We start from the raw sequence: 26,256 nt of genomic DNA, 5'->3' as shown, positions 1-26,256 counted from the left end.
AATATTCTAGCTCAGGGAAGTTTTGGTAATTGACTTGCAATCAGGAAAAAAGTCAATTTTAGATTTAGAATAAAGCTAAAAACATGCCAGGAAGAAAAAAAATGTTTAAAAACAAATAGATTTTAGACATAATTAAGTCAATAAATTAAGCCAACCTTGAATTTCACTTTCTTTTGAACCTCCATACACATGATTGAATAAACACTCTCGTCCACAGTGCCAGTTTGACTTGGTTTTGTGTTATTTTTCACATGAAGTGTTCCAATTATCACAGAGAGAAGTAAAGTTTGCGTTTCATCTTCCCGGTCAGGAAAGAAATGTGGCTTTCATTTGTTTGTATTTTCTCTACATGCCTCAGTAAATGTTTGTTTGTTTTTAATATATCTCCTGCCATCTTTATTATGTTTATTCCTAGGGATTTTCCTAGAAAGGATTACTATATTAATTACATTTGCAGCATTATTTGTATCTCTAATTCTATGTACATTAGCTATGCATGCAAAAGAGCAAAGGAAGGTTTTGTTTAGAAATTCTTTAAAAATTCAAAATACAGGTAATATATAAGAAATAAATGAAGCGCAGTATATTTTCACTTCTGAATGATACAGATATGAGAAACAATTTCTTACTTGAAAAATTGGAGAAGGCATCTTGGTAGTGATACATGGCTTATAACATAAGTATTATGTTGCAAATGATTCAAAATATATTAGCACAGACTGAACACTGTAAAGTGATGCTTAAATTTAGGCTACAGGTGAATAAAATAGGCTTTTATGAATACCAAATATATTGAAAGGAAATTTAAACTTTCCAATAGCCCTTAGCTTTTGTCAAATACATTTCTTAAACTGCTACTGCAAATACAAATTGAAAACTCTGTAGAAACCTTTAAAATATATTAAAACAGTGTGAATTGATGAGAAATTCATGCATTCTTAAAAACATTGCTTTACTAAATTAAATAAATACAGCAAACAAATCTTTTGTTGAATTGATCATTTGCTGAAGTGATCATTTGATGCATATTTTGCAAAGTGCGTCATTTCTGCTGCTAACAAACAACATTCTCCTCTCTCTAAAGTTTACTGTAAAAATTATTTTTGTCTTTTTCTCTGTGTTAATATCCAGTAACTTTGTGTTTGATATTTGTCAATGAAAGTGCAGTAGAAATAAACTGCATTTGCTTTATGAAATGCCTATCAAGCACTCAATGGTCCCTAAACCATATCTAGCTTATAAAGGAAGAATAAACAATCCTGAAGTTTTGCTGTAGATGTCTAATTTTGGAAGTAAAGCCTTCCTTTCCATGTGTCCTGTGTTTTTTCAAGTCCACCGTAAATATAATGATTTAACTTACTTTTAGAGCCAAAGTCCACAAGCTTCAAGCTCAACGTTTCAGTGTAATTAAAATTGGCTTCTGAATTCTAGAGAACGCTAAACTACAATTTGGCCCAATTCTTAGCAGACGGATTAATTATACTCAAGAGACTAATTACTTTTCCCATTTTGATGTTTTAAAATTGTAGTGTGGATTCTGTGCCTTGGAGTAATTAAGCAATTGTTTAGTTTTGAGGAATAACCCAAATGACTTACATCAAAGGACTATACACTGTGAAAAAATAGCTTTAAAGACAATAATACTAAAATACTAAAATCATTTCTTTTTTATATTAATCATAATATTTAATTAACTAAAGCATAGAGACATAACAATTATGACTAATTTTTAGTTTTAACACAAATGTTAGAGAAATGTCCAGTTTAAAAACTGATATTGATCTTAATGTAAATAAATCATCTCCCACATAAAGTAATGGGCAACCAAACTTAAATTTAAAATTAATTTATCTATCTATGTATATTTTTATGACTTATTTTTATGAAAAGGATATATAAAGATAAAATATGATATCTTTTGTTTGATTTTATCTTTTGAATCTTGCCTCATTCCTTTAAAATTGCACATGTGAATTTCTCACTCTGTATTCTTTTGAAAGTTGTATTATCTTGACAGGATGCTAAACCTGTATTTATATTCTAACTATAATAATAATGTAGTGACATTATTCAACAGCTTATCTTCAAAGGGCTCAAAGGCTGTAGATAACATGTTATCACACTCATCACAGCATTCTTATGAATTCTGAGGCTTTCTTTTCTTTTCTTTCTGTTTGAATTAAATAACTCCAGCATAGGGTGTTGAGATGAAAATCCTTCATTTTGGAAGCATTATGAAGAGCACGGTTAATTATTTTCTTAAAATCTAAAATGGAAAATTTGAATTTTTTAAGAGTTTATCAAAAGTTTCACAGATATTTAATTCAAAAAGATATTCCAGTTAATCTAATTCAACTTCTGTCAGAAAGCAGAATAACCCTTCCCATTATTCCATACATAGTATCACTCTGTGTCCTTAAGTTCTTCTATGTAATTAAATAATATCTTCTGGAATAAAGTAGTTCTACTTCCCTAAAATACCTTTTAAGAATTGAGCTGAAATTGGTCTAAATGTAAATTTCACTTTTAGCTGTCATTCTTCCCCATACAACAATACACAATCTGTGTTACAGTAGGTAGTCAGGCAAGAGACACCCCCCCACCCCCAATTAGGAATGTCAGGTGACCATCAAGTGATAGTCAGGCGGTTGTTAACTGTCTCTCTCAAATAATAACTGGTTGCAGCCAGCACCAAGGAAAGGCATTGTCCCCACAGGTAGAAAATAACTGAAACAGGCCAGGCGCGGTGGCTCATGCCTGTAATCTTAGCACTGTGGAAGGCTGAGGCAGGCGGATCACCTGAGGTCAGGAGTTCAAGACCAGTTTGGCCAACGTGGTGAAACCCCATCTCTACTAAAATACAAAAATTAGCTGGGCATGATGGTGGGTGCCTGTAATCCTAGCTACTAGGGAGGCTGAGACAGGAGAATCGCTTGAACCCCAGAGACAATGGTTGCAGTGAGCCCCGAGATCACACGCCACTGCCCTCCATCCTGGGCAGCTGAGCAAGACTCCATCTCAAAAAAAAAAAAAAAAGAAAAAAGAAAAGAAAAGGCCTGAAACTAGTGATAAGCAGCTTCTGGATAAGATCTCAGGAGTTGAGTGGGTGTGCTCAAGCATGTGCATTAAAAGGCAAAATGGTGGAGTTTAACAGGTACATGATCTTCCGGGGCATTCCACTGGTAAGGGAAGAATGCCTCAAGTGAGCATGCATACAACTCCACTAAACATGCTGTGCGTGCTCCCTTCCACATTTGCATCCCCTCCACAAGGCCATTGCACATGTGGACAACCCACCTCAAGGGAAGAATCAGGGGAGAAGAGACACAAGATTGTGGAAGTACGCTGACATCTAAAACCCCAAGTCAAAAGGTCAAACCCCACATTTGTCCTCCAAGATGCCCACTTGGCCCTCTTCCAAGTGTACTTTCTTTTCATTCTAGCTCTAAAGCTTGTTCATAAACTTTCACTCCTGCTCTAAAACTTGCCTTGGTGTCTTATTCAGCCTTATGCTTCTCCATCCAATTCTTTCTTCAGAGGAGGCAAGAATTGAGGTTGCTGCAGATCTGTAAGGATTCACCACTGGTAACTCAGATATGTGGTACCACTAACATCTCTAGCCATAATCCCAGGATTGAAGTGTTTCAGTGAACAGATCCAGGCTTAATGACAGATATGAACTGTGGAGGGATTTACACTCTCTAGGCTTCTATAGACTAAAAATAGCCAATATCTTTTGAGAATGGGGAAGGTTTTGAAAAAAGAATATTGCATTAAGATAATAAATTGGATTGGAAAGAGCTTGAATGTAAACAAAAGTTTTACATAATAACCTAGAGAAAAGACATAAATGCCTGAACTAGTACAATAATAATAATGATTGAGCAAAGGGGAGGGGTTTGGAAATTTTCACAGTTAGTTTAGAAGATCTGGTGACTCACTAGATGTAGGGCAGAGTAGTATCAAATTTTGAGCCTGATTGACATCAAGAATTATAATGATATCAATAGAATAACTCATTTACTCAATAGTTACCCCTCTAAGATAGCAAACAAAAGCATAATCAACCTTTGTGAGGAATTGCAGAGTTTAGTGCCACCCTTAAATACCTAAAAATACAGGAGTGTGGTCCCAATTATATCCCCATTTAGTTCACCAATCTTGTCCCTGCAAAGACCAGAGAAATCGTGGTAGCTTCAGTGGTATCATCCTACCAATCCAATATATTCATGACCTCAAGAAAACAAAACCAGATGAGCAGAAATTGTCAAGTTGGTTGAAGGCCTTGGTAAGAAATATATTCTCTGTAGAATGACAGCTGAACCGTGAAGACTCAGTTAAGTATTTAAGGATCCAGTAGTCCTGGTATACCATGACATCTCTTCTAAAGTACAGGACAGATTTTTGCATCTTGCTGTACCACATGGTAAAGAAAATGCAATGCCTGACATGCTGCTAGGTCATGAAGACAACTTAATCCATACCCAGAAATACAGTTCCGGCTTATACAATAAGTGAAATGAAATGCCTTTCAATTCACCAGCTTCAGTGGTTCCCAGAGCAAGAAAGGCTTTGCATCAGGCTCAGGCTGTGGCTTATGTAACAGTACCACCACTTGATTCATATAAACATTATCATAAAGAATACCCTATAATATTAGCAATATCTGAAGAAACATGCAGGAGTAGTTTTATAGCAAGCCCTATGTAGACACTTCAGATTCTGAAGCAAGGCTGTGCAATTTTTAGTGGAAAATTAATAAACCTTTTATAAAAGAGCACCTGATATGCTGTTGAGTCTCTGTTGAGAATTGGAATGCCTGACCATGGTTCTTGATATGACCATGAGGCCGTAATTGCCCATTCTCATCTGGATTCAGTCAACTACAACAAGTCACAAGATTGAGAGGCCCAGCAGTAAACCATCGTAACATGGAAGTTGTTAATCTTGGTTCAGACACAACCATGGCTGGAAGAAATAAAAAAGTTGCATCCCCATATGACCAAGACAGCCACCTTTCAGTTTATGTCTAAGACCACATGGGATGCAGATCCCTTATGACCAGCTGACAGGAAAGGTGTGATGATTAATCTTGAGTGTCAACTTTATTGGATTGAAGGATCCAAGATATTGTTCCTGGGTGTGTCTGTGAGGGTGTTGCCAAAGGAGATTAACATTTGAGTCAGTGGACTAGGAGAGTCAGCCCCACCCTTGATCTGAGTGGGCACCATCTACTCAGCTGCCAGTGTGGTTGGTATAAAAACAGGCAGATGAACATGGAAGGACTAGACAGGCTGTATCTTCTAGCCTCCATCTTTCTCCTGTTTTGGATACTTCCTGCCCTCAAACGTCAGACTCGAAGTTCTTCGGATTTTGGACTCTTGGACCTATACCAGTGGTTTGCCAGGGGCTCCTGGGCCTTTGGCCACAAACTGAAGGCTGCGCTGTCGGCTTCCCTACTTTTGAGGTTTTGGGGCTTGGACTGGCTTCCTCACTCCTCAGCTTGCAGACAGCCTATTATGGGACTTCACCTTGTGATTGTGTGAGTCAATACTCCTTAATAAACTCTCTTTTATATATATTCTATTTGTACTGTCCCTTTAGAGAACCCTGACTAATACAGAAGGAAATTTTAAAAAGAGTTTGGTTCACAGATGGTTCAGTTCATTATGTGTGTGCAATCTAAAACTGAAGTTGCACTTTGGTTCCACTCAGGGTAGTTCTGAAAGACAGAAGTAAGAGGAAATCCTCCTCAAAGGCACTACAGATGGTGAATTTGATTGTCAATTTTGGGCAGAAGAGTAGACAGCTGAGAGTATACTCATGGGTAAAAGCAACTTCTCTGGTTGTTTGGTCTAGGGGCATGGAAAGAAAAGATTGGAAAATCAGAGGCAAGGAGGTAAGGAGTAGAGGCATGTGGACTGGTCTGCTGGCGAGGCATGGCATGGACAACGTCTCATTGTCTACCAGGTAGTATTCATCTCAGAAGAGGCATTCAATAACACAGTAGACAGCATGATTCTCCTAGTGGCCCTAACCTAGCTTCTGCATCAGCCACCCCTGTGCTGATATAATGGGTATCTGAATATGGTAGATATGGTGGAAGAGATGGGGCCTAGGCATGGGCCCAACAGGCCAGGCTCCCATTCACCATAGCTGATAATTATACTGACACTGTTAAATATTCACTTGCCAGCAAATAAGCCCAACACATAATCACTGATTCAGCACCTCACTGGAAGAGATTTACCAGCCTTTTGCTGGCAAGTTTACTCCCTGGGGCCCCTTTTGCCATGAAAGGTGCAGCATTTTCTTTTGACTGGAACTGGCACAATTCTGAATACGGGTTTCCCTTTTCTACACATAGGTTCCCAGTTACCATCTTCTATGCAAGTGCTCAGTGTGCTTGTTCCACTAACTTAGGAGTCTCACATTGAATTACATTGATCAGGACAAGAAATCCAATGAACAGCTAAGGAGATGCAGAAATGGGCACATGATCTTGAGGTTCACTTGTCTAATTACATCCTGCATCTCAAAGAAGCTGACAGCCTATGAGAGTGATGGGATGGCCTATTGAATGCAAAGCTGAGACTCAGATTAGAGAAGATACACTGCAAGCATGGACGGTTATCCTCCAGAATGAAGAGTACACTATCAATTACCATTCTAAAGTGGAGAGTCCTCAAATAATAAAATACAGGGTCTGGGAACCAGGGGGCAGAGGTATGAGCAGCTCTGATGACTGTTGCCTCTGGTGTCTTATTTGAGGAAATTGCTTACTTCACAACATCAAGCTCTAAAGTATCAACATTCTTAATCCCCAGAAAGGGAAAACTTACATCAGGAGACACAAGAGAACCAGTGAACTTTCTGTCATGGCTGCCAACCAGGAACTTAATTAAGCTCTTTATGTCAAGGGGCTGGCAAGCAAGTTAGGAAAGCCAGCATTCTGGCAGGGATAATTGACTCTGATCATCAGGAAGAATTAAGGCTGCTGTTAAAGTTGAGGGAAAAGAAGAATATGTGTGGTCCCCATGTGATCCATCGACCCATGTAGGTGACGATAAAAAGACAAGTACAATAGACAGCCATAGAAGAGCAAGGCGAGTGGAAGCTCAAACCCCTCAGGTATATAGGAAGGCCACTTAGACCAACAGAATTACTAGCTAAGGGTGAGGAAAATAGAGAATGTACAGTAGAGGGAATTGATGATATTTAGTTATAGCCTTGAGAACAGCTGCTGTGGTGGGGGATTGTCCCATTAACTTTCCTTTTCTAAGTTTCACCCAGGGAAAGAGGCCCATTGGAATCCAGGTGGAACTACTCCCAGAGCTTATATAGAAAAGTAGAACTAAAAGGCACAATGAGTAAATAGTGGATGATACCACGTGTTACCCCATTTCTCCTCTTCAGAAATGAAGTACTTACGTCCCTGGTTGTGAATGCTATCTGCTGCCAGTCCTCAACTTCCCAGAACTGCACTCTCTCGGAATTGCCTCTACTTAAGAGAGCTACTTCCTGTGAGTCCATGCATCTTTTGTTGTTCCTAGGAACAGGCTTCTTCCAATGACTGTTCATTGGAGGAGTACAAAGGTCTAGCCTCTTGCTCCAACTTGGGATAACTCTGATGGACCATTCCAGCTTCAGATCCACTCATGGGGAATTCACATGAGATTTTTGCTGTTTAGGCATGGCTGTCTAATGCCTCCCCTGACAAATCTGACTCATTTTCCCTTTTCCCAGATGTTTAGCCAAAGAGCCCTTCTTTAAACATGCGACATTTTAGCTTCCACCTCAAAGTCTAATTCTCAGGGAAAATGACCTACAACATCAGATGTCTAATGATGTTGAACAACTTTTCATGTGCTTATTGCTAATATATTTTTTGTGAAGTGTCATCAAAGTCTTGTCTTCTTTTGAAAATGTCTTGTTTCTCTTTTTTAGTACTGTTTCATTGCAGTTTTTAAAAGATATTCTGGAAGCAATTCCTTTGTTATGTCCATACGTATTGTGAATAATTTCCTTTCTTAACCGTGAGTAGATGTTTTAAGTTTTAATGTTCAATTTATCAGTTTTTTATTTTATGATTACTTTTTGTGTGTGTGTGTCCTCTCTAAAAAATCTTTGCCCACCTCAATGTGGTGAAGATTTTACCTTAACATTTTTTCATAAAAAATGTATAGTTTTTGTATGTTGAGCATTGGGGTTTGAGGTACATTGTTTTTTATTCATGTTGCGGCACCATTTGTTGAATGGCATTCTTTTTAAAATTAAATTGTCACAGGACTTTGTTGAAAATCAATTGACTTTTCATGCATAAGTCTATTAATGAACTCTCTTCTGCTCCACTGAACTATTTGTCTCATCATATTTTCATACTACATTGTTTTGATTACTGTAGCTTTATGGCAAGTCAACTTCCATTGCTTTCTTCTTTAGTAAAGATTGTTTCAGTGACTATGTCTTTTTAGCACTTTATATAACTTTTAGAATAGACATGTCAGTTTTTAAAAGCTGAAATTTTGAATGAGATTGCATTAACCATATAGATCAGTTTGGGGAGAATTTATATCTTAATAGCATTGTCTTTCAGTCTATTATCATTTATATCTCTCTCTATTTAGGTTTTAATTTCTCGCATCAATGTTTTATAGTTTTAAGTTTAGAGTTTTCCACATCTTTTGTTAAACTTATATTTAGTATTTTATTTTTATTATTATGGTACATTATTTTTTCAAAATCATTCTCCAATTGTTTGGTGCTAGAAAATAGAGCTATCCACGACTTTGTATATTGATATTTTACAGTATGTCTTTGATAAATTCACCTTTAGATTTAGTCTTTTGGTTGTGTATTACCCAGATTTTCTGTTCAAATTTTGTCATCTGCAAATAAAAAAGGTTTTACTTTTTTCTTTTTGATTTTCATGATGTTTATTCCTTTTGATTGCTTTACTACACTTCAGACTTTCTGTACAGTCTTGAAAGGACATAATGAAATGGGACATTCTTGCCTTCTTCCTCAATTTATGTGGAAAATATGTAATCTTTTATCATTTAGTATCATCAGAACTTACATAAAGATTTGTAGATTTTTCTGAAGGACCTTTTTCAGAATGTCGCCTCCTATTTTTTGTTAGCTGATGGTTTGCATCATGATTGGGTGTTGAGTTTTTTCATTTTTTCTTTTTCCTTTTTTTTTTTTTACAAATGATCACGGAATTTTTCTCCTTTGTTCTAATAATATGATGAATATGTATATATATATATATAATTTGTTATATAAAACTTACTACTGTAAGGAACAATGAGTTCTAGGCTTAGGATACTCTCAAATTATTCTCCAAGGTAGACTGTTAAATGCTGTTCTGCTATAGGTAGCAAATTCGATGCACTCCAGTCCTTGCCCATTCTCATCCATTTTAGCCCTATTTCAACTCAAACTTTAGTTCACACATCAGACAATATTTGCTATATTTTAAGTGCAACAGTATTTAAAACAGTGATTGCACTTACCAACTTTTTTGAAGGGTTGGAGAAGGGGCTCTTCTCTGAATCTCCAGCACTGATTCGCAGGACACACCACAAAACTGGTCGACTGAGGAAGCTGCTACCACCACTACATTTAAGAAGCTGGGGAATGAGACAGCTGCTGTTCAACTGCTGCTTACCAAATTGCACCACTTTAGCCTTGATCTTAGGATCAGAAGTCTGCTATGAATATTTCTTCCAGTTCTATATCAACAAAATGAATGGCTTGTATGCAATGTCCTCTTTTCCTGCCTACTCACTCTCAATACAAGTTTTGAACAAGTGCACTTCATTTGTGAAAATAAAGTGTTAGCTTTCCAGCATCTGTGGTATAGGAATGCACACCAAAATAGGAACAGATGCTGGAAAAGGTATCCTGTCATACTCATTAGAAGAATTTCCTCCAAAGCTTCAGCTGTCCCAACCAAATGAGAAAAAGATGTGTTTGGTGGAAATGTGGAAAAAGAGCAGTATCTTGTCTTCTCTCAGTGGATAGCTTTTCACCAAGAATCGAGCTTTTGTGTTTTGTCTTTCTAAAGTTTTACTTGGAAGATTCTTTTCCTGCCAAGAACAAACCCTGGTATATATTTTATATTTAAATTAAGAGCCATTAACTTGAACTTTGTTTTTTTCTGGCTGAGAATGTATTTAGAGTATATATTTTAATATAATAATATAACTTAAATTATAATGTAATATAATTTAAAAGCCTATAATATGAACACAGAAATAAATAATATAATACAGAACACAGAAATCAATAATAACCCAGGTAACACAAACCTAGAATGCTGAGATCACAGTGCCTGTAGTAGGATGACTCACAATGCTTTATGTTTATCAATTTGCAACAAAACTTGTTTTTTTTTTTGCCAAATAGTTCTGTCAAAATAGATAAATCCAAGCTTTATTAGACTTCATCAGTTGGGTTGATAGAAGAGTATATTCTTTTTTTTTTTCAAACAGAGACATGATTTAAGGAAGTAAGGCTTAAGAACTAATAGATTTAGTTTTTTATTGTGAGGACTTATTGCTCAAAAATAAACAACATATCCTCCAGAATATTGCATAATACCTTAAAAAATGAAGTATCAGAAATCATGTGGGATCAACAAAGGTAATTAACTTCAAGGATTTGAAATAACAGGGAAATAAAACTGCTAGATTTTATAAAGCAGGGACATATTAACTTACATAATAGACATCTCTGTTTTGTGTTTTTCAGGATGAAATTGAGATTATGAAGCTCTTGAGGTAAGAACATTGGTCACAAATCGATGAAACTAATTGTAATCTGTTTTCAACCTCTTTAGAGTTGGGCCTTTTGCATCACATAATTGTGTTGAGCTCAAAAAGAGTAAAAGGAGTAGTTTTATTTTGATGTTTTATGATATAAGCAGCATGTGCTTCAATAAAGCACTTAACGTTCTAAATATTCCTTAAAATATGTAAAAATATTTTCCAAGAGTTCTCATTTTTACAGATGAAAAATAGAATAAACAGAAACAGAGATATATAAGAAATATTTTGGGAAGAAGAAAATATGTATATCTTCATTCATTTGAATACTAGTATCCCCTTTACTAATATTAATTATCCACAGTAACAAAATAATGCCCCTAAAAACTAGGCTCATTCTAGATGTATGAAATGAGACATTGTTAAACATATGATTCTTATTCTACTGGGTTAGTGAAGTTAGCAGATGCTCTTCTCACAAAACAAATATTACACTGCTTTACTTTGCTGCTGTTGCTGCTATTAAAAGCTATTTGGAAGAAAAGTTTTGTCTTTTCCCCATCAGTTTTTTTCTAAAGACCACTTTGTCACTATCATTGTTTCATTGAATATATTAGAAACTTTTATTGGCATCATGAGAAATGAAAAAAATATTGATGTGAGATTTATCTTATTTTAACAGGTATAAAGAAGAAAACTTTCACAAATAGCTTAGCAGAGAGAATATTAGTGTTCTCTCTACCTTCTCTCATACTTACCCCACTGCATCACCAGAACAACCCATCACCTACAGTAAATGTAGAAAAGGGACAGACAGGGATGTTTTTATAGGGAGTCTAAAGGATATCCTTTTTAATAATCACAGTTTACCACCACCAACTATGTCACAGTTCTGGAACATTCAGGAGCTGATATGTGTTTCAAAGGCTTGAAGTTCTTTCTATTTTATGTGTCAGAGGGGAAATCTAGATTTATATCAGTGAGCTAGAAAAATTTATCTACAGAGAAATGTAAAATGTTAAAGAGATGTAAGGAAGCGAATCTTTTGAAAGGAAGACAAATATTTATGTATATATCAGGCCATTTGGTTTGTGCTATTTCTCCCTAAAGTAGGACTCTGATACAAACAATGTAGAAACAAGGAGGAAGGGACAAAATAAAAAAATAATTTATTTTGTCTCTCAGGGTTTAATATTAGCCTTCTGTGTAGTTCAACATTAGTATCATCGATACATTCAACTCCGTGAACGCCGTCTTTCTGTAGACCTCTTTTTCATTCCCATGATTCACTTAATGAACCTAGCAATAATGGTGATATTAACGACAAGTAGTCAAATGAGATGTAGCACCTGACTTTGGAGGGATGTGGGGTCAGATGATCAGCATTTGAGGTGTCTTTGTTCACTTGCTTTTACCACCCTGACCACAGGCATCCTGTTTTCTCACTGAGGAGGAGGGCACTGCTCTGGTTGTATTACAGAGCAAAGTTTGGCCCACATTTTTAATGGATGGAATCACTATTTCATACAAGGACAAGGTTCATGGATGTGGCTTTCTCTTCGTTTTCTCCCTTCTACAGGATGGAATAATAAGGGCCAGAGACTGCTCTTCCATGGAAAAATGTTGAGATGTCTCACAACCCCCAAACCCCATGTAATCTACTTGGAATTAGTCAGTGGTGGTGATGTTGGCACCACAGTTCAACTTTTCATCTCTTGCTCTATATCTGTCTCTGGTTCTATCTCGTCAATGCTGGGCGAATGTTCAATTTTAAAAGACAGAGATATCTTTATGATCTGTTTGAGCTTGAAACTATTTAGGCCTAAAGTATTATAGGACAAAGTTACATAGTAAAGGAAAGCTCACTAATGTTCCATAGGTTGAGTTACAATTCTCAAGCCTGAGATCTTTTGGTGGAAATTGCAACCTCTGCAAAATAGTATGTTTGAAGACCATATGTGGGGTGATAATTGTAGTCTAAGGGACAAGATTCCGAAAATCCTGGATTTCCTAGCTGTAATGTTTAATAGCCTTACAATGTCACCCCTTATTTTACACACCTCAGAGTGTTATTTTAAACCCTTTGGTTTTTATTCCTACATAGAACTCTTAAAGAACCTTGGCTTCTGGGTCAGAGAGTAAGAGAGATAACAAAAGATTCAGAAGAAATAAAAAGTACTCTATAAAAGGATCAAAGGAGTAAAATACAAGTCTGAATATGCATTGCAAAACAATTATTTAGGTGTTGTCAAATTATAAAATTATCTTTCAAATGTAAATATAGATCTGGTGCTATAATTAATATTGGCAAGTCTCCTTTAAGATGTCAAGCTTCAGCATTTAATTTCATAATGGACCTTTCAAATGATGATATTTACCTTATAAAACAAACTAAAAGGCATTTAGGATAAAGTTCAGAATGTGACTTACGAGGATGTCAATGAGAAATGCCTTTACACTGTTCCAAATATAGAAAATCACATGCATGTTTTGGTGAGAAATTTTGAATAACTTGGAGGATATATAAGTCCTGATACTCAGAAACAGTAGTTTTCATTGTGATTTAAATTTTTGAGACTTTCCCAGCTATTCCAAGAATTATTTAAAGCAAATACGATATGCATGCACAGCACAATATTGTTTTGGCCTGATTAAGCAGTGATAGTTTATACTGCCTAGATGTCATTAATAAGTTATTCCTCTTCTAAGTCCCCAAATCCAGCTACCCAAACATGTTACTTCTACCTCCAAATTGTCTTCTTTTCTTTTAGAGTTCCCATGCTAATGACATATTATGTTTATGCCACTGCAAAAGCCATTTTTGCTTGCTAACTCTAATTCCATTATCATTCAGAATTATCTTAAATAAACACAATTTGAATTTTAGGATTTTTTTCTTTTGTAATTGAAGCCAAGCAAGCCAGAAACAGAAACAGGAGGAAGGAGTACACTTAATCCATATTAGGAACTGCAGCCCAAAAAGATACGCTGCTGAATTGTTATTGAGGAGATAAAAAAAAGGAAGTAGAATTTAGGTGAATAGTATCCTTAATTAATATGGAAGAGTCTGGAACATAAGCTGTTTTAGGGGCAAGAGAGATGGAGATGGTGAATAAAATAGAATTCAGAAATGGACATGCCTGCTCAACATTTGGAAGCTTATGTTAGAATGCAGGAAAGAGGTTTTACAATTAATCAATGGAAATCATTCCCTTGCAGTTGTCTCTTTGGCAAGGTGTTTGTGATGATGCCAGTGTTAGAAGAGTCAGAGATTCATCGAGAAAATAACTAGTTCGTTCGTTTCAGTTTTGTTTGTGGTGTGATGAGGTGATATCTGAGCCATCTTCTCTACCCTAATTTTTTTAAATGCATAATGTTACCATAACTCCTCACTTGTTTAAAGTTCTTCTCCATTCTTCACTTATTTTTGCCTAATATAGATGATGATTAAAAACCTAAGGTGTGAGTGTTTTTATGCCATTAGAAAGGTGAGAAATCCCATTTAACACTTCTGCTGTAGCCTTCTGATTACACCTAGAAAATTGTGGGATTGCTGCTATCTTACAAATTGATGAATGGGATCGGGTATACGAACAGCAGGATTATTATTTGTTCCCCTAACAAGTGAATGACATGTCGGCCTAAATGATATGCCAGCAACGTAAAGTAGTTAAAGGCGCTTCCCCAGAATATTGAACATTGCAGTGCTTATTCATTCTGTCAGCTAAACTGAAGTTGTTTCAGGAGGTGGCTTCAAGGGTGAGTCCCAAGGACCTCTCCTAGTTATCCCACAAGCACTATTATTAAACAACTCAACAGAATATTCCCTTTGTTCTATCATTCTTTAAATTAAAGCTAAATGGTAGTGGGACTTTATACAACCATATTGCATCCCTATCCACACTAAGAAGAGATTGCTTGCAAACAGCATAAACAACTCTCTGAATCCCTCTGAATTCTATGAAGTAATAAGATATCTATGATGGAACGCAAAGTAATTCCCGACAGACAAAATCAGTGATCCTCTGTTGTGTATCCTGAGTTTAAAATCAACTGATTTGTCTAAGATTCCTGGTTAGGAAAGATGGGTTCATTACGAAAATTAAAGTCCAAGTTAAAAGGTAGCAGATCCTATTAGGAGAGAAATTCCTACAAGACTCACATTGTTTTAATGAAAATATTTTCTGTTTGACAGCTCAGGTTGAGAAGAAAATGATAATTGTATAAACAAAGAAGAAATAAGTGTGGGTGTACATTCACATCCATTTTCTAATGCTTATAGTACAGTCTTGTGGCTTTAAAATAATGAGCTTAATGGGCTTTGTCATCAAAGAAAACATTTTTTACTCAGCTTTCCCACTGTTATAAAATATAATTATTTTGTGATAAGGTATAAATATAACTTTGACCTATATTAGTGAAGGCTAAAAAAAAAAATCTAAGATCACCATAGAAGTATGTATTCAATTTCCCTACTTTCCACATGAATCTTTCTCCTTGAAATTTTTAGTGGACAGAGTAGAATATAAATTCTAAAATCATAATGTTTAAACAATATAAATGTTGACTGATGCATAGATCCTCTGTCGCTGGCTGTTTGGGGATGTTGCCATCAGCTGACACCAAGATAATAATTTCAGACGATAATTTGAAGGATTAAAGTGGAATTCTTCCCAAAAATTCTAAGAGGGGAATGTTGGCACAGAACAGATTGGAGTATTTAGCCAAGACTTGCATTAAAAAAAGGTTAGCTTTTTAGATCATGTTTCCTTTGAAAGCGCAGAGGGCAGGAGACAAGAGGGAAGGAAACAGAGCAATGGCTCCTCTTTAATGGTAAGAACAACTATTGGGTGGTGCAAAAGTAATTGTGGTTTTTGCCTTTGAGAGTAATGGCAAAAACTGCAATTACTTTTGTACCAACCTAATACGTGTTGTTTTTATAAGTTGACCTCCTAAAACTTCCACAAACTCCCATTTAGAAATACGAATGACACACTGCCTCTTCTACTTAAGCTGTTCAGGAAATCTTGAAAAATAGCATTCTCCCGCTGTGTGGCTAAATCTCTAGCTGGCTATTGTTCATGGAAGTTCTGGAGGTGAAAATAATCGGCCTCTGGAGAATCCTCAGGGAAGAAAAACAAAGAGCAACATCATAAAGAGTAGATGACGCTCTTGATAATCTATAAAGGTAATGTTATGGTTGCAGTCACTTGTGTTCATTATGGGCATTACAGCTTAGTGATTAAGAGAGAGGGCTGTAGCTCATGTTACCTGGTTCTCAGTTTCTGCTCTACAATTGACCAGCCATGAGACCTCAGACATAGTTACATAGCTTCTCTGTGTGTCAATTTTTATATCCTTATGGTAAAAATAATAGCTACTTCACGGATGATTGTGGGGAAGATGAAGTGGGTTTTTCATATATTGCCTTTATTATGTTTAGGTATGTTACTGCTATGCCTGGTTTTTGAGTTTAAATCATAAAGGATGTTGAATCTTATTGAATGCTTTTTCTGCATCCACTAAGATGATTATACGTGTTCTGTGCTTTATTCTGTTGATGCACTGTATTACATTTCTTTATTTGCATATGTTGAACCATCTTTGCATCCCTGGGCTAAATCCCACTTGATGATGGTGTATTATCTTTTAATGTGTTTTTGGATTGGGTTGGCTGAAATTTTGTTGAGGATTTTTGCATCTGTATTCATCGGGGATATTGGCATTTAGTTTTCTTTTGTTGTTTGTGTCCTTGTCTGGTTTTGGTCTCAGGGTAATGATGGCCTCATAAGATGAGTTAGGAAAAATTCCTTCCACTTCAAATTTTAAAATATAGTTTGAATGAATTGGTGTTAGCTCTCCTTCGTGTGTTTTTTTGTCATTTATCCTTATATGTTTCTACTGGAAAAAAGTAGGAAAATGTTTCAGGGCATTGGTCTAGGAAAAGATTTTATGGTTAAGACTTCAAAGGTATAGGCCATAAAATTTAAAAAAATAGACAAATGCAATGGGACTGTATTAAACTAAAAAGTTTCTGCACAGCAAAGGCAGTCATCAATAGAATGAAGAGACAAGTTGTAGAACATGAAAAAGAAATATTTGCAAATGATTCATCTGATGAGGGACTAATATCCAGAATATATAAGAAACTCAGACACTCAAGAACAAAAAAAAATCCCATCAAAAAGTGGGGAAAAATCTAAATAAACATTTCTTAAAAGAAGAAATAAAAATGGTCAACAGACATACGAAAAAAGTTCTCAACATCAGTAATCATCAGGGAGATACAAATCAAAACCACAGGGATATATCATCTTACCCCATTTAGAATGGCTCTTATTAAAAAGATAAAACAATAACAAATGCTGGCAAGAATGAAGAGAAGAGGGACTTCTTATACATTGTTGATGGGAATGTAAATTAGTACAGTAATCTTGGATAATGGTATGGAGATTTCTCAATAAACTAAAAATAGAACTACTATATGATCCAGCAATCTCACTACTGGATATTTATTCCAAGGAAGGGAAATCAGCATATCAAAGGGTACCTAAACTCCCATGTTTGTTGCAGGACTATTCACAATAGCCATGATTTGGAAACAAGCTAAGCTTTCCACAGATTAATAGATAAGAAAATGTGGTATGTGCATAAAATGGAATACTATTCATCATAAAAAGAATAAAATCCTGTCATTTTCAGCAACATGGATGGAACTGGAGGTCATTATGTTAAGTGAAATAAGCCACAGACAGAAAGACAAATATCACATGTTCTTGCGCATATGTGGGACCTAAAACATTAATCTCATGGAGAATAGGAAATAGAATGATAGTTACCAGAAGTAGAGAAGGGTGAGGCAGAGAGGATGAGGTTGATTAATGGATACAATCATATGGTTGGATATATGGAATAAGTTCTAGTGTTTGATAGGACGGTAGGGTGATTATAGTTAACAATAATGTATTGTATATTTGAAAATAGCTAGAAGAGTTGAAATGTTCCCAACAGAGAGATATTCTGAATGTTTGAGGTGATAAGTATCCTCAGTACCCTGACTTGATCAACACATATTGTATGCATGTATCAAAATACCACATATACCCCAGAAATACGTATAAATACTGTGTATCAAAAATATTGCCTGGCAGATAGAAGACACCTACCTCATAGACACTATTACAATTAGTATTAACGTAGCTGTTATTGAGCCTTTGGTAGGTTTTTACACATTATAAGCCCATTAAAGGGAGAACTGGAGAGAAAATATTTCTGTAATGTTTCCCCAAAATCAAGGAAAATATGTACGCCTCCTCCCTTCCACAGCTGCTATAAGAGTTACACTGACAAACTAATAAATATATATCTATTCTCATAGCAGTATTAAATATAAATATTACACATATCTCCCCTGAAATTTCTTAGACAAAGTTATATATATATACATATATATGTTATATATATGTTGGTTTCACAACAGTTGGTTTCACAAACTGTTAGTCACAGAGAGGTAAAATATGTCCCATAGACATGATGTGAAAGAACTGGAATATGATTTTGCAGCCTGAGAAATTGTCTTTAGATGTTGTCACCTCAAAAGACGTATGTTCTTGGGCATGATAATCATATAAGAAGTGGTTCATTGAGACAGACATCAGCAACACAATAGTAATAATTATGGAAGTAAATAATGAAAGTATGCCAATTTTGGTTTTTGCTTTTATAAAAGGGTATGTTTCTATTATTTCAGATTTATATTTAATATGTAAATTTATACTCTGGAATTTGGTAGGTTTAAAAATACAAATATAATAATAGTAGCATTCTAGAATGTTGAAAAGAACAATTTTACTTGGACGAATGAGGAAATTGTAATAGGGAAATCAACATATATTTTATTATGTTATAGCTGTATTTAAAAGTTCATCTGAGAGTTTGCCTTATAACATTTTGTTTTTGTATTGGAATCTCTGATACAAAGTAAATTTGGCTTGTAGGACAAAGTAGGAAAGGGTTTCTCATATATATTTCTTACCCTTTTGTCTACCATTCAGTGACATGGTCACACAACCTCTAAGAATTATGTATATTAAGATTGTGAATAGCAACTAAGGAAAAACTGAAGTTTTCCCATCTCTTACTCTTTTGCTACCCTAATAAAAATGATTATCTTCCTTTTTTCTAATTACTTATTATGTTAAATTTTAAATGTGATGCTTAATTAAATCATCCACAAAAAAATTTCAGATAAAAATGTAGAGAAAAGATTGAAATGCCATTTCACTTTACCTAGTCAGATTTTTTCTGCCAATGAGCAGGACTATTCATATTTGAAATATATCCTTCTAAGACTTTTTCTAACATCTAAGTGTGTACATGTATACATACCCGTATTAGTCTGTTTTCATGCTACTATAAAGATACTACCCGAGACTGGGTAATTTATAAACAAAGGAGGTTTAACTGACTCACAGTTCCACATGGCTGGGGAGACCTCAGGAAACTTACAATCATGGCGGAAAAGAAAGCCAGCACCTTCTTCACAAGGCAGCAGGAGAGAGCATGAGCATGTGAAGGAGGAACTGTCAAACATGTAAAACCATCAGATCTCTTGAGAATTCACTCACATGAGAACAGCATAAGGGAAACTGCCCCAATGATCGAATCACCTCCCACCTGATCCCTCCCTCGACATGTGGGAATTATGAAGATTACAATTCAAGATGAGATTTGGGTGGGGACACAGAACCAAAGCATATCGATACTGAACTGAGCTCATATTCTCCATTATATACTAGACCTTTATTTTCTAGCATCACTATATATAGTCAGTTTGTTCATGCCAGTACTTATAGTTTTATTTTTCTTTTTAACAGTATAGTACTTTATAATATAGTTACAATTTATTTACTTATTTGTCTCTCTGTTGTTAAATGTCTATGATGTTAACAATTGTTATTATAAGCCATGTTTCAATATTCAAAGAAGAAAAACTGTAATGGCTGGTATATATAAAATAAACACTCAATATGATAAAGAACCATAGAAATCTAAATAAAAAATCATATACACACAAGACTGGCAAAAATAGAAAATTCTACCTATATTAAATGTGGATGAAGATGTGGAGTTATATAAAGTTACATGTACTGATGATGTGTAGCTTGGGACAACCATGGCGAAATACTGATGTGTTGCCTATGTTGCAGCAATTATTTTCATGGACATATAGCAATTCCTATGTATCCTTAGAAGTTCTCCTAAGTAGGTAATTGAGTAATTCTCAACCTAGTGTGTGATTTGGACATGTATTATTGGTAGTTGCCACAATGATTGGAGAATGCTACTTGTATTTAGTGGGCAGGACCATAGAAGGTAAACATGCAGGAGTACACAGGATAATCCCATACAGCGAAGAACTGTTTTGTCCACAATGAGGTTTTCTTTCAATTGTCTTCCAAGACATTCACCTAGCTAAAATGTCTGTTTTAAATAATCTGAGTCCAGCTATACCTTCATTTTATATTAATAAAACCATTATTTTTGTATGGTTTAATATAAGCTGAATTTTCTAGAAATGAATTTTCTTTCGTTTGTAAATTTATCGTGCTGTTGTGTACCATTTTGAAACTGCCACCACCAGCAGAATAGCTCATGATATTTAAGTCGCTATTATAAATTTCCTGTATCAGTATATATTTACAACATATTTACACTCCATATTTACCTCCTATGCCAATGTATATTTTCAACATAAAAAATGTTTTCTTTTTACAATATGATTTTTTTTCACAGATGGGTCATATACGTATCTCCCTACTTCATTATGTCTTCAAGCATAGTTAGGTCTGAGTAGTTACATATGAAAATACATATTTATTTTAATTTATTTTCCTTTTATTTCTTTTTTTTTTCAGATGTATATATAGGTATATTATATTACCTGAGAATATTATTAAGGGAGAGTAAACGGCATGTGACTAAATAGTTGCTATAAAAAGGGAGTCTTGCATTTGACCAGATTGAGAACGACTATCATGTAAAAATTCTTAAATATGTGCACAAGGAATAATCCTTAGTGTTCATTCTAGGGTGACCAAAAATTTGTAAATATCATAATATCTCTTCACAAGAAAATAAATTTTAGTCATTTAATACCAGAAACACCATTAAACACAATGCAGTTATTAAAAGAAATGAATCTAAGCCCTAAGTATCAACCTACATATCTCTCAGAACAATATCCAATGCCAAATAGCTTGTATATTGATATTACCATGTGGAATAATGTATATAAACTTTAAATACTGAAAAACCTTATGATATATTATTTATATGTTTATATATATGTCATACACTATAAAAACATTTAAAACAGTAAACACTAAATAATAGTATTGGCTCCACTGGAGAATATAGCAAAGAGGAAAGGGCTTAGGAATGTCTATACATAAGAGGCCATCATTCTATTAGAAATGTTTTTATTTCCTAAGCCTGATGAGTATGGAAGTGTTATAGAATTATCTTTAAATTTTGGTTGGTCTAAATATTTTATAATAACTTTAAAATTGAAAACATATAAAGACAAGGAACAATTCTAATGCTAAGTTTCAATACATATGATTCACTTTAGAACAAGGGTTGGTAGAGAATAAAATATAGTTATGTAATTAATTCTAAGCCAGTGCTATGTTTTAAATATCAAAGTTAAAGAGATGATTTTTCTCATATTCCAATAATTTTTTCAAACCATACTATCTTAAGGTTTATATTTGTACCATGCTTTTCTTGCCTGATGATTTTTCTCTTGAATTTTGAATTATGTTTCGTTTTCTTACTGAAAGAAGGGCAAATGAAAGAAACTCATTTCTCCATATTATTAATAGTTTCCAGGTCACCATACTTGATAAATGGCCTGGCATGTACTAAATTATTTCTAGGCTTACTTCACAATTATTATTTGTCATGCTCCAAGTTCCTTTTGTTATTCTTCCAGAATTATTATAGGTCCATTATATCTCCGATCCCATGTCCTGCTCGCCCCTCTTGCCCCCAGCCCCATGTTTAATTGTTGTTTGCTTAGGCATGGCAATGTTACGTTAAAAATATTTTTCCCTTAAAAACTTGAAAACTTAGCTGATTATCTTCTAGCATCTAATATTTAAAAAGCTGTTTTGGTATTTTATCTGCTCTTTGTAATTATTTTGCTTTTTGTTCTCTGTATCACTTTGTGCTCCTCATTTTTTTCCTTGAAGTTTTATGAATATAAGTTCTTAAAAGAAATCCTATTTGCTATTTTGTGGATTTTATTATCTGAAGGCTTGTGCCTTTCTCCAGACTTAGCAAATATACAGCTTCCCTCCACTTTTTAAATTTTTTTGATGCATCTCTCTGGTACCCTGTTAGATGATATTGACTTTCTGAATTGATCTTCCATGACTTCTAGCTTTTTTCACATATATTTTATTTTTTCATCTTTGGACCCTAATTGCTGGATGATTTGCATGGCATTTTCTCTTAATCTTTATTTAAATGTTTATGTTGGCAAACTTTCTCTAGATTACACCGAGGTAACAAATAGCTCTAAAATCTTAGTGACTTACAAACAGTGGTCTACTTTTGGTTAAGTGTTACATGTTGGCTCTGGTTCTACGTGTCTTGTTTCCTTCTGGACCCAGGATGAAGATACAGCCAGTTATCCGAGATCTTCTGTTTTCATGGCAGTGTGAGAAGAACAATGGTGGATTCATGCAATAACTCCTAATGCATCTTCTTAGGCCAAGCCTAATATTAGTGAGGTGGAAGCAGGCCAGACAGTACCTAGTGAAGCAAATATTTTGATCTTATAATATACAGAAATATTTTGAGCCTAGAATATGGCTATTATATATTTTTATCTTCTTTTTTTCTTTAATTGTTTTGTTTTTATATTATTCTGACTTTTCTGATTGATTGCATGATTTTTAAATCTTTCTGAGATTTACTTAGATTTTTCGTTGTTCTTGCCATTTTCTTCTTTTCAGTAAAATGTTTAAGTGTATTTCTTAGACAATTTTTCTTTCCTTCCTTTCCTTCCTTCCTTCCTTCTTTCCTTCTTTCCTTCTTCTTTTCTTTCTTTCTTTGTTTTTCTTTCTTTCTTTCCTTCCTTCCTTCCCTCCCTCCCTCCTTCCTTCCTTCCTTCTCTTTCTTTCCTTTTCTCTCTCTCTTTCTTTCTTTTGAAACAGAGTTGCACTCTGTCACCCAGGCTGGAGTGCAGTGGTGTGATCTCAGCTCACTGCAACCTCTGCCTCCGGGGCTCAAGCGATTCTCCTGCCTCAGCCTCCTGAGTAGCTGGGATTACCGGCACAGGTCACCACGCCCGACGAATTTTTGTGTTTTCAGTAGAGATGGGGTTTCTCTATATTGGCCAGGCTGGTCTCGAGCTCCTGACCTCAGGTGATCTGCCCACCTTGGCCTCCCAAACTGTTGGAATTACAGGAATGAGCCAGTGTGCCCGGCTTCTGTGACAATTTTTCTATCGTTTATGTTGATTATTTATATTTTTGCTGGTGGTTTTCCTCATTTGCCTGATGATACCTGATCATATTTATGAATAATGATTTGTTTAATTAATTAAAGCATTAGGAATCAATTTCCTGTACAATTAACAGATTAATTTTTAATAATTATTTAGAGTAGTTTTAGATTGACAGTAAAATTGGGAAAAGGGCACAGCGGTTTTCTATATACTCCCCTTAATTGCCCCACTCAGGCATAGCCTCCTCCATTTCAACATCCGCCACCACAACAGTACATTTATCACAATTGATGAACCTACACAGACACATCATAATCACCCAAAGTCCATTGTTTACATTAGGGTTCACCCTTGGTGCTGTACATTCTGAGTTTGGACAAATATGTAGTGACATATATCCACATTATAGTATCATATAGAGTACCCTAAAAATCTTTGTGCTCTGCCTATTTATCCCCCAACCACTGGCAACCACTGATCTTTTCATTGCCTGTTTTGTTTTGACTTTTATAGAATGTCATAGAGTTGGAACCATACAGTGTATGTAGCTTTTCAGATTGGCTACTTTCCAGATTCATTTTTGAATGAGGAGATTAGTGTGTGTGTGTGTGTGTGTGTGTGTGTGTGTGTGTGTGTGTCTTGACAGGTTATACTAAACATAAGCAAAAGTCAAGAAATTCAAGAGAATGGACTTTCAGCTCCAAATGCCAAGCTTGGATGTAACATCAACCCTGGCTCTGGAAGTCCCAGCCTCCACTTGCCCATTGCCAACAGTTGGCTTCATTATATAGAAATTATTTTACTGCCTTCAACTGGAAGTAAATGCTAATAGTGGAAGGACAGGATTGTGCATAGTAGATGTGTGTGTTGGGGGCCAGTGAGAGAGAAATCCTACATTGATTCTATAGCCACTTCACCAGCCCCTTACTTTGGCTGCCAGTCCCCTGGTGCTCCATGGAGGCTCTACTGAGTTTCAGCTTTATCTTTACATGCTCAGTGCTCCATGCACCTGAGCTTTGAGTTAATCAATTTTGTTGCACTAATTCTTTGTTTTACCTAAAGTTCATAATACCTGATTTGCTGAGGTATCTTTTATTGTTTTCAGTACCTTTATACATTCATTCCTTTTTAAGACACCTTCTCCTTTTGATATAAATGATACTTTTAGCAGGAAAGAAAAGAAAGCATGAGAGCTCCCTGTCATCTTGAACTAGAATTGGCTATTGTTGGGGCTTAAAAATGGATACCCCAAAATATAAAACTAAAAAAGCATCTTCGCCAGGCGCATGGGCTCACGCCCGTAATCCCAGCACTTTGGGAGGCCGAGGTGGGCGGATCATGTCAGGAGATCGAGACCACCCTGGCTAACACAGTGAAACCCCGTCTCTACTAAAAATATAAAAAATTACCCGGGTCTGGTGGCGGGCGCCTATAGTCCCAGCTACTCAGGAGGCTGAAGCAGGAGAATGGCATGAACCCGGGAGGCGGAGCTTGAAGTGAGCGGAGATCGCACCACTACACTCCAGTCTGGGCGTCAGGGCAAGACTCCTTTTTTTTTTTTTTAAAAAAAAAAAAAAAAAAAGCCTGAAGGCCTGAAGGCCTCTGACCATCCTCCCATTACCCCATCTCTCAGTCCATACTGTCTTTCCAAAAGCGTAGGATGTTCTCTGAAGTTCCCTTACCTATGTAGAAACCACATTCTCAAAGAGAAACACAATTGCCCTAGATTCCTTCCTTAAAATTTTATTAACCAGAGAAGATTAAAACTCATGTCACAGAGAAAGAGACTGAAAAGTAAACATCACATCAAGAGCTCAGACAAACTTTGTCCCAAACCAGTTGTTTGTTCTCCGGTCCCATTCAATTCCCGAAGAGAATTATCTCCTTAACATTATCTGACAATTGGGTCTACTCATTCCCCCTAGAAATCATTTACTTTTATACACCCCATCTCCACTTCCCCTATGAAAAAGGGCATATAAGCATCTTACCCTGTGGGTTTATTGGGTAATCATTCTCCTGCGATTCTTCCATACTATGACTGTTAAAATAACTGTGCATGCCTTTTTCTCCATTTAATCTGCCTTTGTCAATTCACGTTCAGTGAACCTTCAGAGGAGGAAGGGGGTAGTTTTCCCTCTTTGCTCCTATTCTATGCATATTTTGAGAAAAACTGCTAACTTCTCCATCCAAATAATTGTATTAATTTACTCTCTCAACATTCATGTGTAAAGAATGACAATTTCAACACTTGCCAAGAGGGGATTTTACATAATTTTATAATTATTGCCAATGTAACAGGAGTAACACGTTATCCTTTTGTGATTTCAATTTGCATTTTCTTGTTAGTAGTGAGGCAAAATATGTTCATGATGTTCATTTAGCCACTTATGTTTTTTCTTCTTTTAATTATCTACTCATTTCCTTTGCCAAAATATTTCATATTTAACTTTGTTATGGATTTTAGAATCATTTTCTTTTTTTCTTATTCAATATTTATCTTTTAATGTTTTGATGATGTACTTTGTCACATAGATTTCTGAATATACTTGAAATCATCTATCCTTTATGATTTTTGTTTCATATACCTTTAGAACATTTTATCTAACTGCAGATTAACACATTTTATTTGTATTTTCTTTCTTTTATGACTTTTAATGCCTTTAGATTTTTTATATGTTTATGTGTGCGCATGTTTATGTATACATATATAAATCTTAGTTTTAACATGGTTACTTTATTTCATTTTTTCTGTATATTTTTTCCAACACCAACATCATATTGTTTTATTATAATTACCCTTAGCATATTTTGATACCTGATAATTAAGATTTTTTTAAAATTAATTTGGTTTAGTACTTTGTAAGCTCTTTACTTTTAAAGACTTGTCCCTTATGCTCGTCTTGAAAACTTGGTAAATTAAGAATTTTACTGTTCTTTTAAAAGTGCTTTTTTACTCTTCCTTGT

The 26,256-nt window shown here is 35.3% G+C and overlaps 2 long non-coding RNA genes across 3 annotated transcripts in view; one reads left to right on the top strand and one right to left on the bottom strand.

Annotated features, from left to right (window-relative positions):
* The window catches only part of LOC134758775 (uncharacterized), a 117,900-nt gene that overhangs the window by 12,687 nt on the left and 78,957 nt on the right, over nt 1–26,256 (bottom strand). The gene's annotated exons all lie outside the window — the stretch shown is intronic.
* Nucleotides 1–26,256, top strand: part of LOC109027252 (uncharacterized) — a 220,224-nt gene that overhangs the window by 180,629 nt on the left and 13,339 nt on the right. For both annotated transcript variants that reach the window (XR_008680643.2, XR_010134377.1), the window contains exon 4: nt 10,759–10,787. This is a non-coding gene — a long non-coding RNA (uncharacterized lncRNA). The remainder of the gene's footprint in view (nt 1–10,758; nt 10,788–26,256) is intronic.

Source organism: Gorilla gorilla, chromosome 5, assembly GCF_029281585.2.
Source record: "Gorilla gorilla gorilla isolate KB3781 chromosome 5, NHGRI_mGorGor1-v2.1_pri, whole genome shotgun sequence".
In the NCBI taxonomy this organism is placed as follows: Eukaryota; Metazoa; Chordata; class Mammalia; order Primates; family Hominidae; genus Gorilla; species Gorilla gorilla.
This window is presented reverse-complemented; position numbering and strand designations above follow the sequence as displayed.